The sequence below is a fragment of the Thalia democratica genome, chromosome 1, assembly GCF_965202585.1.
Source record: "Thalia democratica chromosome 1, ktThaDemo2.hap1.1, whole genome shotgun sequence".
NCBI classification, from domain to species: Eukaryota; Metazoa; Chordata; class Thaliacea; order Salpida; family Salpidae; genus Thalia; species Thalia democratica.
In genome coordinates this window covers 92,111,578-92,127,065 of record NC_139165.1, presented here as the reverse complement: position 1 = coordinate 92,127,065, position 15,488 = coordinate 92,111,578, and the positions used below count along the sequence as shown (strand labels likewise).

At 22.7% G+C, this 15,488-nt stretch overlaps 1 long non-coding RNA gene across 1 annotated transcript; it reads right to left on the bottom strand.

Annotated features, from left to right (window-relative positions):
* Positions 1-1,213: 1,213 nt before the first annotated feature.
* LOC145846705 (uncharacterized) lies at positions 1,214-4,529 on the bottom strand. The gene is made up of 3 exons (XR_014370849.1): positions 4,308-4,529; positions 2,477-2,540; positions 1,214-2,152 (listed from the first exon to the last, which is right to left on the bottom strand). It is a non-coding gene; the product is annotated as an uncharacterized LOC145846705 (long non-coding RNA).
* Between the last annotated feature and the right edge of the window lie 10,959 nt (positions 4,530-15,488).

The window sequence follows — 15,488 nt, the reverse complement described above, 5'->3', positions numbered from 1 at the left end:
ACTTTTCAAAATGACACACGCTTAAAGCGGAAGAGAGAGAGAACTAAAAAAAGAAATTAGTGGTTAAAACAAATGATACGCTTAAACTATTCTCATATTTCTTCATAACAGTTTGTAAATTTTTTAAGTTATAGCTAACTTTCACCTCTTGTTTTACATTTTCTTGAAATTTCATAGTTTCTTAATTATTTTTGTTGCTGTAAAATCTTTATTAAAATATTAACTAATGATAATTTGAATTACCATGCTTATGTAAACAAACATTATTTAACAATAAATTTAAAGAATTATTCTGCTTATACAATTTATTACAAACTTATGTTACTAAAGTTTATGACATTAAAAGAATTCGCAAGTAAAAGTTTTAAATTAGTTAATATACTATTTCTTTGAACATTAGTGGCTATAATATACAGCAAAGATTCAAATTTAAAAGGAACTTTACTTTATTTCAAACAACTTTAATGTGTTTAATGAGTAAAACTAACTTGAAGAGAAAAAATTAATTTTAGAGATAATTATCTATAACTTACTTTATTAGGCTTTGAGTTTAAAATTTTTTTAATGTTTTTTTTTGTACGTATAATAAGCCATTAAATAAACATTATTTTTAATTACTTATGTGCTTTAAGATTTATTTATTCAATTAAAGCTTCAAAGTTTGTAAAAAAAAGGCAAACTGGGAGATATTGTAAATAAAAATATTTTATAAACCTTCAACACAACAGTAAGTTATATTATTAACAGCTAAATACTCTAAATACTTTTCTGTTGTATAGATAACGAGCTTATTAAATATGTTTTTTAATGAACAAGTGCACAACATAAAAACATTTTACAAAACTATAACTTAAACTGTTTTTATTGTTATAATTTGGAGTTGTAGCAATATTACAAAAACATTTTTAATATGTATAGTTTAATTTCTTGTTTAAGTTTAAATTTCAGATATAAAACAAAAAAGCTATTAAAAATTCACAAAAAAATGGATTTGAGCTAAAACTAGTTTGTTAAAATTTTCTTTAAGGAACACAAAGGATTTATATGAAATTTCAAAATATAACACAAAATTTTTAAAAATACATGATAAAAACTACAAAAATAAGAATTTTCAAAGTTTAATAGACAAAAAAACCTTCAAGTCATAACTTCTATTTTACAAAAACATATTTTAGTGAAATTTAACAGTTCAATCATCATTGCACTACAAAAATGTTACTACATTACTAGTTACTACAAAAATGCAAAAAATAAACTCTTGTTTTATGAAATTTGTGCATTTTACATATAAAACTTTGTAAATATATATATTAAAGAATTTCGAATAAAAACATGATCAGCATAACTGAAAACAGTAGAAAGCCTAGACAATAACTCAAGTAAAAATATTTAAAACTTAAGTGAAGTTTCTCAATTTTTTCAAAGATTTATATGAGAAGTATTTTGTCTTTTTAAGAAAAGCATGACTTTGTTAAAATTTGTGATTGTCATTTTCAATGAGCATAAGTATTATAAGCGCTTGCACAAAACTTGTAAAATATTTTTGACCTGTATTAAACAAATAATTATAAAATGTTTGAAATTATTGGAATATTAAAATTAGGTTAGATACTCTGTCCATAAAATAATTTATTTTCGTCTAACACTCAATATTAAGAACAACTTTTTAATAACACACATATGTATGTTGTGAAGGTAAATAAGAAAACCAGAAATATAACTACTTTTACAACGAAAAATTTTAGTAAAATATATGAAAGTTTTGAAACATTCTTTAATTAATTTAATTGGGGTTTAAAATAAAGCATTTATAATAGTTTATACTTTTGATTGAAATGCAATTACAGAAAGTATGACAACTTACTGGAAGTAAAAATAATTATTTTAAAAGAAACATAAATATTTTAGTAACTTGAGTTTTGACTGAAATTTTTCAATAGTAAAGTAAAAACAAAATCAGACATTTATTAATTCTTGTTAAATACGTCCTCTTTAAAACAAAATTTAAGCTATTTAGTTTAGTTGTTAATAAACACAATTGACTATACAACATGGATTTTGAGTGGTTTTACCTGTGCCTTTTAACTAAATGTGATATATTCATACATCTCGTTGACTTCAAAATGAAAGTTAGGTTCTTCCACAAAAGGACCTATAAAAAAATTGAAAAATTTTATTTTTGAAAATTCAGTTATATGGATAAATATAAACTATTTAAATCATTAGAGAATAAATAACATTTATTAATTTCACTGTTGTTAAATTTAACCAAAAACTGATTAGACTAAATCTTTAACTTAATGTTAGTAATTTTTGGTTATAAGAAAGTAGTAGTACATTTGTTGGCGTTTATACGTAAATGAAGATGTTTATTTTTGAGTAAATAATTAAAAACTAATGTTATACCATATTTATTTAAAAAAAGCTTAAATTAAAAAACTAGTTATATTTGCTTTGTCATAAAAACTAAGCTTACTTGAATTTGGCGTGTAAATGAAGTCTTTCAGATTCTTTTTAAGTGTGTTTATTCCAGATCTAACCTGAAAAGGTTCGATCGTTATTTTTTTGAAGAAGAATATTAACATAATCTATTTGTCAAATAAAATGAACTAATAAATAAACAGTAAAACTTTAGTCATGATTTATATTTAAGTTTAGCCATGCTTTAAATACTTTTTTATAATTTTAAGATTGTTTAGTCCCGACTTTTGTTATAAAATAATTTTCACTCTATTAATAACACCTTTGGTTAAAATAAAATTTAAAAATGTAGGTATATAATTATGACAACATTGTAACATATAATAAATTTATTGTTTATACCAAAAAACATAACAATTAGCCATTAAAAAATGGTAAAAAGTATAAGGCTTCTATGAATAAAACTACTTAAGAAGCTTGTAACATGTTATATACAAGGTGTGTACAACTTGTTAATGCCATAAGGGATCGAAACTATAAAAAAACAAACATTGGCTATATTTAAAAAGAGTTTGCTAGAACATACTTTCTTTAGAAAAAATTAATTATTTTTTGTTATATAAACTTTTTTATTAAAACCAGTCAACTGTAAAGTATGAAAATCTGTCTAAGTCAATTTTCTTGACATTTATAGAAAAAACTAAAAGTCTACCATCTCTTTCAACTTTAAAACAATTTACTTCAAACTTTCAGAAAGAGATCTTGATATTATTAAAAAACACTTGTCATAAAAAGATTTATTAAAATTCAAATTATAATATTTTATGAACTATATAAAAAATTAAGTTCCTTTTTTTTTATTAAAAAGATTTTGTCAAATTAATAAGGAAAAATTAAAACTAAATGTTATAAACAGATTTCCCCCCTCCCTATGGACTCAATTAACCAAATGATCTAATTAATAAAATTACAAAACCAAGTTTTGCAAAATCAAAAAAAAAACATCAAAAATTTCAAGTCTAAGTATAGTAATAACATAAAAAGAATTTGTTACTAATTTATTAAATAGTGTTTAAAAATAGTATTTAATAAATTATGGAAACAATAATTGAAAAATATTAATGAGTTTTAAAGTAATAAAATAAAAAGGTATTTAGACATTGCATATAAATAATTGATTTCACAACATTAAATTTCATTTATAATTTTTTGCTTTAAAAACCAAAGTTTAAAATAAAAGTAAGAAATTTATAATACTACAGTACAAAGCATATTATGACCAAAGTTTTAAGTAAAGCTATTTGTTTATCTTATACTTAATAAAAAAACAACCGATATCGTAGTTAATTGAGTAAAAATAAAACTAAATCTTTTTAACAAGTTATAACAAGTTATTTGCCTCCCTTCACCCCAATGACCCCATTAAACCATTTAATTTACTTAATAAGTGAAAAGCATATTTTGTTTTGAACTCAAAAATGTTATTTAAATATTTGCAAAATCTGATTATAACCATTAAAAATTATAGTCTAAGTTTATTGAAAATTGCATTGCTAACTGTTGAACAACAATACTTACAAGATTGTTAAAAATATCAATTATCAAATAATAAGTGAAATAGGATTTTAGACTTTACATGATAAATAATTATTTGTGCAATATTAAACTCAAATTACAAATTATACTTTAAGAAGTAACTAAAAAAACATTTTTTATAAAAAACAGAAATGAAAATCTTAAATCTGCTTTAAAAACCTTTGCTTTAAAATATTTAGTAAAAAAAGCTAAGTTTTTCCAGAAAAAAAAAATTGTGTAGTTGATTTCAAAGTATAAATACTCAAATTTGTATTTTAAATTACTATAAATAGTTACATATAAAAAAAAACCTTTTAAGTTATCAACTGATTTCCAAGATTTCAGATATCTTTATTTTTGGGTTGTTAAACATCTAAAGGTAGTTTATCTTCTTAGTCTGGTGAGTTTTAAAAATATAATATTTAGTCAGTAACTAAAAAATTATTAGTACATTAAACCAAATAGTTAAGTCATTGACATTAGATACTTACCTAAACTATTAACTAAAACTTAAAGAGCTTAAAAAATCTAAAAATTTCTCAAGTATTTACTCCAAACAAGATACATGGTTATCAACCTTTGATAACAAGGATACCCTCAACTTATATGAGCATTTACATATAATTTATATAAGTCAAAGATAAAACTACTACCAACTGACAATATATACATTAAAACAGCAAGTTTATAAAATTAAGGCAATAAAATAATTTTAATTCAAGAAAAAGTTCTAATGACTAGCATGAGACTCAACAAGTGTCAAAAATAACTTAAGTTAGCATGATATTCTCATCATTTTTTAACAAACATGAGTTTTCCTGCGTGTGTACAACTCATAAGACAAAAAAAAAGGTTTTTAAGTGATTGAATTAATAAAAAAATAAACAAAACATATTGGGTGTAAGAATAAAAATGCACTTTATTATACCTGTTAGCCACTCTTAATTTACAAAACTGGTTATAAAAACTTAAATTGTGTACTATAATTTTTAATAACACTATGTAGATCATACAGTAATTTACAAGATTTTTATAAAATAAAATAGATCCAATAGCTTTACCAAATTAAAAATTAAAAAAAAAAATTTTTAGTAATAACACTTAAAACATTAATTGTACTTGTTTATATAAAACAAAAGCTAAAACTAAATATAAAAACAACTAAAGGTTTATCATCATAACAAAAACGTATCATCATAAACTAAACTAGACAGTTTGAATAAATGTAAGCACCACAGTTTAAATTGAGCTAAGAATACATGTACTTGAATTTTTAAAACTTGATATAAATAGTTTTGTATAATTACTAGATTATTTAGTCACCATTTTGTTTTAAAAGTTTTTTTCACTCAATTAACCAAACCTTCAGTTGGTACAAAATTAAAAATCAAAGTATACAATTATGATTACCTTATGGCATAAAAACTTTAGTATTTAGATTTAAACACATAACAACTAAACATTAAAAAATGGTTAAGAGCATAAGGCTTCTATAAATAAAACTTTTAAAGAAGCTTATGATATATTCAAAGTGAGTATAACTTGTAATGATAAAGGACATCAAAATAATTAAAAAAAAAACATTGGCTGTATTTAAAAGTATTTATTAATGTATACTTTCTCTATAAAAATAATATAATAGAAAAGTTGAATAGTTTTTGAGAAATAATCTTTATTTGAAAAAAAAATCAATTTTAGCTCTATAGTATAAAATCTGTCAAAGCCAATTTTCTTGCAATTCATAAAAAAATCATTGAAAAGCTACCTCATACTTAAATTTTAAACCAATTTACTTCAAACTTTCAGGAAAAATTCTTGATATATAATACAAACCACATGTCAGAATAAAGTTAAAGACAAATTAAAATATATAGGATCAAAAATAAAAAATAGTTTTATTTTTTTGATTAATTAATAAAAACAGTATGTTATATTATTAGGTAATAAATGAATTAAATGTAATAAACAAATCATTTACCCCCTCCCTTTGCCCTAAATAAACTATTTTATCTAATTTATAAAATAACAAAACTAAGTTTATCCTACGAAGAAAACTTTGTTTTATACTAATAAATTTTAATTCAATTAAAAAAAAACATCATAAAGTTCAAGTCTAAGTATAGTAATAAAATAAGTGTTTTACTTAATTGTTGAATAACAATATTCAATAAAAAATGAAAAAAAGATATTGAACAACAACAATGCATTTTTAATTACTAAAAGAAATAATAATTTTGAAGTTACATATAAATAATAGATTTTATGACATCAAACTTATAAAATTTATTATAAATGTAAAGTTTGAAATAAAAAATAAATATAAGATAATAAACACAATTTAAAACTAATTATGACCAAAGTTTTTAATAATTTTTTTATATGAATTTCCAAAAAACAAACAACCTGGTATCTTAGTTTATTGAGTAAAAAATTAATCTAAATCTTATAAACAATTGATTTGCCCCCCTCCAACCCTATAACCCCACTAAACCAATTTATCTTTTTTGATACAAAAACAGAACTAGACAGAGTTATCAATCCTTGGTGGGAGATATGAATTATATAAACTTATTGTTAAACTTTTATTGCGTTACGCCGTTTCCCTGCAGAGCAGTTCATCAGACGCTAAAAAAAGCTGAAAACAAAAGTATACAGGGCGATGAATTGGAAAATAAAAATACACACATAATATATAAATGAAAATAATATTTACATTTGAAATATGAGTTTTAAATAATATGTGGTTTACAAAAGTTAAATTTTAAAGTTAAGTTAAATTAAAATGAAATATAGGTAAGTTTAGTTTAAATAATTTATTAACTATAGATTTTATATATTTAGAAAATTTATTTATTTACTAAGCATTTAATATATTAGGATTTTGAAAAAATGTAAATACTAAGATTTGTAGGGGATTTTTAGAAAACAGAAATGGTCTTTTTACGGGAATGTTGTAACTTTAAAACAAAATCTTTACACAATACAAACATAAATACAAAGTAACAATATAATTAAATAGAATGAAATAAACTAAATAAACTAAGTTAATGCGATAAAAAATAAACTAAAAGTATTCCTTAGGGTAATGAGGGCATTGCGTGACTAGTTCATTTCTTTTATTAAGTATTTTTCTCTGGTTAGCATTTGCTATAAACAGTCTTTCAAGGTTACATATCGAGCACATGAAGTTTGGTTTAGATCTGCTTTTTGTCTGTCGGAGAATTTTCCATTCAATAGTGGGTTTCTCGCCTTTTTCATATAATTTCCACATGTAGTTGGCGAGTTGTGTACAGTTGGCGGGTTTCTTCTTGTTTGGTTTTGGAAATGATACTCTATGTTCGTATGTTCGCTGTTCCCCAAAAAAAATTCAATAGAAGTTCCACCAAGATATCATACTGCTGTTCCCCAAACTTCAATAGAAGTTCCACCAAGACATCATACTGCTGTTCCCCAAACATTAAAGCACTAATAAGTGGACATAATAAGAAACTGCTAGAAAAACCACAAATAGAACCGAAGCTATGCAACTGCAGAAACAGAGAGCAATGTCCAGTAATGAATAAATGTAAATTAGAAAATGTAATATACGAAGCAATCGTCTCATCTGAGAAAAATAAGAGAATGTCATATATTGGATCCACCCGAAGAGCATTCAAAAACAGATTGTACGAACATAGAGTATCATTTCCAAAACCAAACAAGAAGAAACCCGCCAACTGTACACAACTCGCCAACTACATGTGGAAATTATATGAAAAAGGCGAGAAACCCACTATTGAATGGAAAATTCTCCGACAGACAAAAAGCAGATTTAAACCAAACTTCATGTGCTCGATATGTAACCATGAAAGACTGTTTATAGCAAATGCTAACCAGAGAAAAATACTTAATAAAAGAAATGAACTAGTCACGCAATGCCCTCATTACCCTAAGGAATACTTTTAGTTTTTTTTTTATCGCATTAACTTAGTTTATTTAGTTTATTTCATTCTATTTAATTATATTGTTACTTTGTATTTATGTTTGTATTGTGTAAAGATTTTGTTTTAAAGTTACAACATTCCCGTAAAAAGACCATTTCTGTTTTCTAAAAATCCCCTACAAATCTTAGTATTTACATTTTTTCAAAATCCTAATATATTAAATGCTTAGTAAATAAATAAATTTTCTAAATATATAAAATCTATAGTTAATAAATTATTTAAACTAAACTTACCTATATTTCATTTTAATTTAACTTAACTTTAAAATTTAACTTTTGTAAACCACATATTATTTAAAACTCATATTTCAAATGTAAATATTATTTTCATTTATATATTATGTGTGTATTTTTATTTTCCAATTCATCGCCCTGTATACTTTTGTTTTCAGCTTTTTTTAGCGTCTGATGAACTGCTCTGCAGGGAAACGGCGTAACGCAATAAAAGTTTAACAATAAGTTTATATAAACCAATTTATCTACTTAATAAGTAAATAAAAGCAAATTTTATCTATGTTGCAAACTTTATATTGAACATAAAAACTCTATTTTATTATTTGCAAAATCTGATAATAATCATTTAAAAATTGAAGTCTAAGTTTATAGATAATATTGATAAACCATTAACTAACAATAAGTAATATGTGAAATAGGATTTAATACTTTACATGATAAATGATTATTTGTGCAAATTTGTCTGCTTTAAAAGAACATTGTTTAAAATATTGAGTAAAATCAGCTGAGTTTTTCCAGAAAAAAAAATGTGTAGTTGATTTAAAAGTAAAAATAATCAAATTTGTATATTAAATTATTAAAAATTATTACAGATAAAAACAACCTTTTAACTCATCAACTGATTCCCATGATTTCAGATACCTTCTTTTTTAGGGGGTGGAACATCTAAAGGTGGTAAGTCTTCTGAGTCTGGTAAATTTGGTGTCAAAATTTCGACTGTTGTTACCTACAAAGATGCAAGTGCTTAAATGTTATGTTTATTGTGTTACTGAAGTATTATTAATACAACTCAGAAAAAAAATAGTCATTAGATACTTAGCTAAATTATTTATTAAAACTTAAAAAGAACTTAAATTTTATTTAATTTCTCATGCAATACTGCAACACAAGATACAGGGTTATTTAACCTTTGATAAACAGAATACCTTTAACTTTAATGAATATTTACTTATAATTTATATAAGTCAAAGATAAAACTAATACCAATTGACAATAAATACCATAAAACACCAAATTTATAAAATTAAAGCAATTCAAATAATTTAAATCTAAGAAAATTTAAAACTAGCATGAGATTTAACAAATGTCAAAACTAACTTAAGATAGCATGAGATTCTCAACAGTTTTTAACAAGCATGATTTTCAGTAAGTGTGTACAATTCATAAGACAAAAAAAAGTTTAAACAGACTGAATTAATAAAAAAATAAGCAAAGCAGACTGGGTTAAGGAATAAAAAATTCTTTATTATACCTGTTAGCTACTCTTAATTTACAAAACTAGTTGTAAAAACTTTTATTGTGCACTAATTTTTTTAATAAAACTATGCAGGTTATATATTAGTTTACCTAATTATTATAAAAAAAAGATCCAATGGCTTTACCACATTAAAAATTAAATAATTAAGTAGAATTCATCTAAATAACAAATAGTTTCATGGTTGTAAATAAAGGTATTAAGTTGTAATAAAATGAATTTAGAGTAATTGTATTTCTTAAATTTTTTTTTTATTTTACAAGTAAAAAATTATAATTTTATATTTACCTTTAGAAATTAAAGTACTTAGATATATAAATGTAAATATAAGTAGAATTGAAAAAAAAAATGTTTAGCTAAATACCATAAGTTTTGTTTTTTTCATCAAAGTTGAGAAAAAAAGTTCAAAAAGATGAAAAACCATAAATAAAAAAGTTTAAATAATCTGTAAAATTATTTATATTCAATACTACTAAGTTTTTATTCAAGTTTATTATCTTCATACAGGGTTGCAAATCGTTTTTGCAAAAATTTTTTCAGGTTTTCCAAATTTGTTCCAGGTTTTTAAAAGTACACATTTTTGGGTCTATTTTAAGTCTAAAAGTTAAGTTTAAGGTGAGAAACTGTTTTGAATAGTATAAAAACATTGAAAAGATACTGTAAAGCTACTTTAAATCAAAAAAAAAAATGATGACAAATTTTTTTATATATATGACAGATTTTTTAAGTCAAGTCTAAATTTTGCTATTGAGCATGTGAAAGTTGTTAAAACTCCAGGTTTTTCAGGTTATTTTTAGTGATTTTTGTTCAAAATTCCAGGTTTTTCAAGTTTTTTTTCAAAATTTCCCAAGTTCTAGGATTTTCATGAATTCCAGGTAAAGTAGCAAGTTGGCAAAAAACATAAATGTATAACATTTATTTTTTCCAAATTTACTATTCCATCATTATTTACAACTAACAGTGAACAAATTAGTTATGATTAGTTTATTCATTAGATGACTAAAATTAACCTTATTTCAATAAAAAATATAAACTAACATTAAAGGCATTCATACTTATAAAAATAATTTGGTTTTTTATTGTTAATTTAAATAATGTTTACAAAAGTTCTTTTTTCTTGAAGACTTGTTTTAACAACATTTTCATTCATACAAAGTTTAAAATCCTACTGCCGGGGATTTCCAATATTTTAGTTTTAGTTTTAACTAAAAGGCGGCGCTTGTTACCATGTCTGGACTCACTGTAGTTAAACTTTTGTACAACGGTTTAGTAACGATTTAAAAAATATGTTATTTATAATATTAAAAATATGTATATTATGATATTTTACATTTTTTATTTGATTATTACTTCTAAAAATATTTACAACGAATCTTTCTAAAAATTTTAATTTTCAAGTTTATTAATTAGTTTTTAATTACATTAGTTCTGTCTAGCATAATTTTAGAATCTAGATTGTCAAAGTTGTTAGATGTTTGTGCTGCTTTTTTATTGTTATTGTTTATTGAAAGCTTTGTTTCAGTAAATAAAACTAATACAATCTTTTATCATTTTACAATAAAACAAGTATTTACAAAATAAGCTGAAACTATTAATAAAATTTTATGTTAATAATCGCTTTATTTGTTAATTGTTATTGCTGTTTATTACCTAAAATGAAAATTGCTTACATTATCATTTCCGTTACAGGTAAACTTTTTAGTTTAGATTATTATCAAAACTTAAAAAAACAAATAGTTAAAAAAAATATTTTTGTTTTTTAAGAGGCAGCATACTTTTTTAATGATACAGTACAGCTATATTTTTAAGTTGACATATATCTTTGGAACTTACAAAATGTTTAAAGTAAAATCTAAATAAACAAACTTTAGTTATTATGTTTAATATAAAACTGATTGAAAATTAAATCTTATGCTTCAATTTTCATTAAACTTTAATTTTAAAATTAACAAATCATAACGGTAATTTTAATGTTTAATAGTTAAGTTATGCTTTATGTATTTTAATGAAAGGTAACTCTGCTTGTTTCAACATAAGTTAAATTATTATTTTTTAAGAAAAATAATATCATATAAATATTTTTTAGGATATTTTTTATTTAGAAAATTATTTAAAATTTTAATAGTCTTTTTTATGATAATTTATTAAACAGCTGGATAGCTGCAACTGCAGATAAAACCAAAATAAAAAATAGTCTATTTTGTTATTTTTTTAATAAAGAGTTAAATTAAAATTTTATGTTTCTTTATAACTTTTTTTTTGCGCATTAAAGTTATATTATGTATAGATACTAGTTCAAGTTGTTAAAATTAAAAAAGCAGTTTATTTTTAAATAATTCATCGCTTAGACAATATCTTGTAAATTTTTATTTACTTGTTTCCTTTGAGCTTACAGTTTTTAACTGTTGCAATAGATATTTTTAGTCGTTTTTTTGAAATTATTAAAAGTTAACATTATTTAGTTAGTATTTTTTCAAAATTTTCAATTTAAAAGTAATTAAATCATTTTTTAAAAATATTTTATTAAAAACAGTAAATAAAACAAATATTTTTAAGATTTATATATTTTTTGTTTGTTTTTGTCCAGTAAACTTTTTCAAGTCAAATATGAAGCAGAGCTGATCTAAATCACCATACTGCTTGTTTTTAGTAAATGTCATTATGACATATTTGCATTGTTATGCTTGAGTGACTATATGGTTATATCCAATTATAATCAAACATAACTTAGTTGAAAACACTTGCATTAAAAGATGCTAAAGCTTGTAATTTTATCAAGTAAATCGTTTACAAACATATTTCAGTATTTGAAACGAATAAATCTTTTTCCTCGTTTCATGCTGTTGTCTTAATTATAGTTTTAGGACATAAAGTTTTCGTTTACTAAGTAATATTTTTTTTTGATGTAAGTTTTGTATCCAAGTATGATTATTATTATTACTTTTTCTACATAATTGTTAAGTTTACATAATAAGTAGTGCTAAACGTTTTAAATATGTATCGTTGAAATTTGTTTTGTTTATTTTTAGTTTTAAGTAAGATTTAAAAACTAGTTTATTTATTATTTTCATAAGTAGTTTTTAATTTTTCTTCTCCTTTTTTACTTTATTTAAAAACATTTAGTTCTACATTTATAAGTGTGATTTATTTTTTTTTCTTACATGAATTTGGTATTTTTAAGTGTGAGAACTAGTTATTGTAACTGAGTAATTTACATACTAAAAAAGTATAAGAAATATAATACTTCTACATTTTTTTACTTGTAAGCACATAGATCTGTAGATCTTGATAGAATAGGTTATGCTCTACAGTTAGGCTTATACTCGCATTTGTTTTTTAATTTGTAGGAAAAATATGTTAGTTAAAGCAGTTTCACCACTCCTCTCTTTTTGATTTATTACTGCATTTTTTAGGGTTGCTCTTGTAGAGAAGGAGGCAACAAGAAAAAAATGTGAGCTTGCATGATCATAAATATCAAAATCTTTAGAATGAGATGGTAGACTATGGTTTTCATAGTTAATATTGGCAATAATGGGTTTAAACAAGAGTGCATACAATTTTTTTTTAAACTTATTAATTTAATTTTAATAAAAAACATCATTAATTTATATTGATTCTATAGTCAAATTTTATTAAACTTTTAATTAAAACTTATCGAAATTATTTACAAAATATATGGTGTGAGGCTCGATGACCAAAAGATCTTTCTCCACACAAATCCATTGTTGACTATAGATGTGAGCCTTAACACTTTTCTTTCATTCAACAGCTTTGCTACACCCTTAGAATAATAAAAATTTTTGAAAGTTTTTGATAATTCAAGATATTTTGAGTTTGTTTTTAAAACTCATACTGACTGAGGATAGTTTTTATTAAAAAAAAAACTCTAGATAGTTTTAAGATTCTAAAAATCTTGGGATAATTTATTCTTGATTTTATATAAAATTAAGTTGATTTAACTTTGTTATTTTGTTATTTTATTACCAATATTGTTATAGATGTTGTTTGTTGTAAGAATAAAAAAAAATTAAAATTTTTTATAAGGATATGAAAACCTCAGGATGACTCTGGACAGTTTGTGGTTGATCAAAACTGATTTTATTTTGACTCAGAGAGTGATAACCCTATTTAACATATTTTTTTTTAATTTCAATTTTTAATTCAATAGACATATTAGTATTTGCAAAAAGGTGAGTATCAGTAATATGAGAGAGAAGTGTCATAAAGTGAGTGAATCAGTGTTGATGTAGTTAAAGTTTAAAAAAGTAAGAACCAAGTGAGCCAGAACTTTAGAACATAAAAATTTAATATTTCTGTAGCAGCTGCTACATAATAGTTCAAGTTTCAAAAACTAAAAAAATATAATTTCCAAGAGCCATATCTAATTAAATATTTTGAAACTAAAAAAACTAAATTGTTCTATTATTTGTAGGTTATTAAACAATCTTTATACAGTTTAAAAAACTTTGAATTTGGAATTTTGGAAATATATTACAACAAAAAATTTTATAGAGAAAACAAATAACCTAACTGGTACATTTTGAGTACAAAAAATCATCAATTTTAATTGCTTGTATCTCAAAAGTTACTTTGAATTTCGTTAAACAGTTGATAATGTATGATAACTAACATCAAACTATACAAACTAATACCAATTTGTAAAGATTAAGGTAGACCACTCCTATACCCTTTTAAGTCTTTTTGTTTTTATTTTAGCTATTAAGTTTGAAGTGACATATACTAGTTTTTAGTCATACAGGTGTTTGCCTCAAAAACTGGCATCCTTGATAAACAAATAAATTTCTTAGTAAAAAAGCAAAAATTAAATTTTCAATTAAAAATATTTTTAAATAAAAAAACTTAACTTTTGTCAAAATTTATTTTTTTAATGAGTTGATTAAAATTCAAGTACCATACTTAATGTAAAAATGTTAACAGAATTGGTTAAAAGATGAAGAAGATAATATTTTTAGTGAAGTATATCTTTTTCATGTTTTTAATTCAAAAATGAAAAGGGTAAATAGAATTTGTTAATTTAATTAAAAAGAAAATACCTAAAACTTAATACATACTTGAAAAAAACTAAAAAAAAACTAGAAATTTTAACATTTTTATGTAAGATTTAAGCTTTAATAAATTGTTGTACAAATAAAATGTGTTTTTTTATAGTACACTAAAGTAACCTTGAATAATCTTTTTAGTTATTTTAAAATATAAAAATATTGTTATTACCCTTTTAATTTTCTTTCTTAAAAAGTACAACAAAACTAGTATTTAAAAAAACCTTCAGTATAATCAAAAAATCTGCAAGAAGTTTTTTAGAAAAAAACAATTTAAATTACAAAATTAAGAAAAAAATAGTTTCTTTTTTTATTTTATGTCATAAAATTTTTTATATATTGTAAGGAACATTTCCTGAAAGTTTGAGGTATTTATCTCAAAGAACATAGGAGAAGATAGATTTTTAGTGATTTCTAGTTATTTGCTGTTTCTGTTTGCACCTCCCATAAAGAACCTATTGTAGTCTCTGACTTTCACTGGCTTATCTTAAAAATTATTTTGACTTAAAATATCTGTAAACGCAACTTGTAGCTTAATTAAAACTCTATAAAGTAAGACTAAATTGTGAAAAAGGTGATTTACCCCCTATGCCCTTAAATAAAAATTTTTTTTATGGTTATAATCTTAAGTCTAAGTTTAACATACTCATTTCAAAAATAATAGGAAACACATTATATGTAAATAACCTTTGCATTTTGTGATGAAGTAATTAAAGAAAATTAAGAAATTCAGATATACGCTTTATGTATTTCTAATTGGTTTTCTATACTTATTCCTAAATAAGTAGCAGTACAATTTTTTTTTGCTAGAATGTTCCTTTTATTTGTTTATTTTTATTATATAACTTTGTTATATAGTTTATTTTTTATCATAAGTACTGTAAAACAACTTGTCATTAAAGGGGCAAGTTAATTGTTTTATGGTTGAAAAGAGCAAACTTTTCTATATATTTGCAGTTTA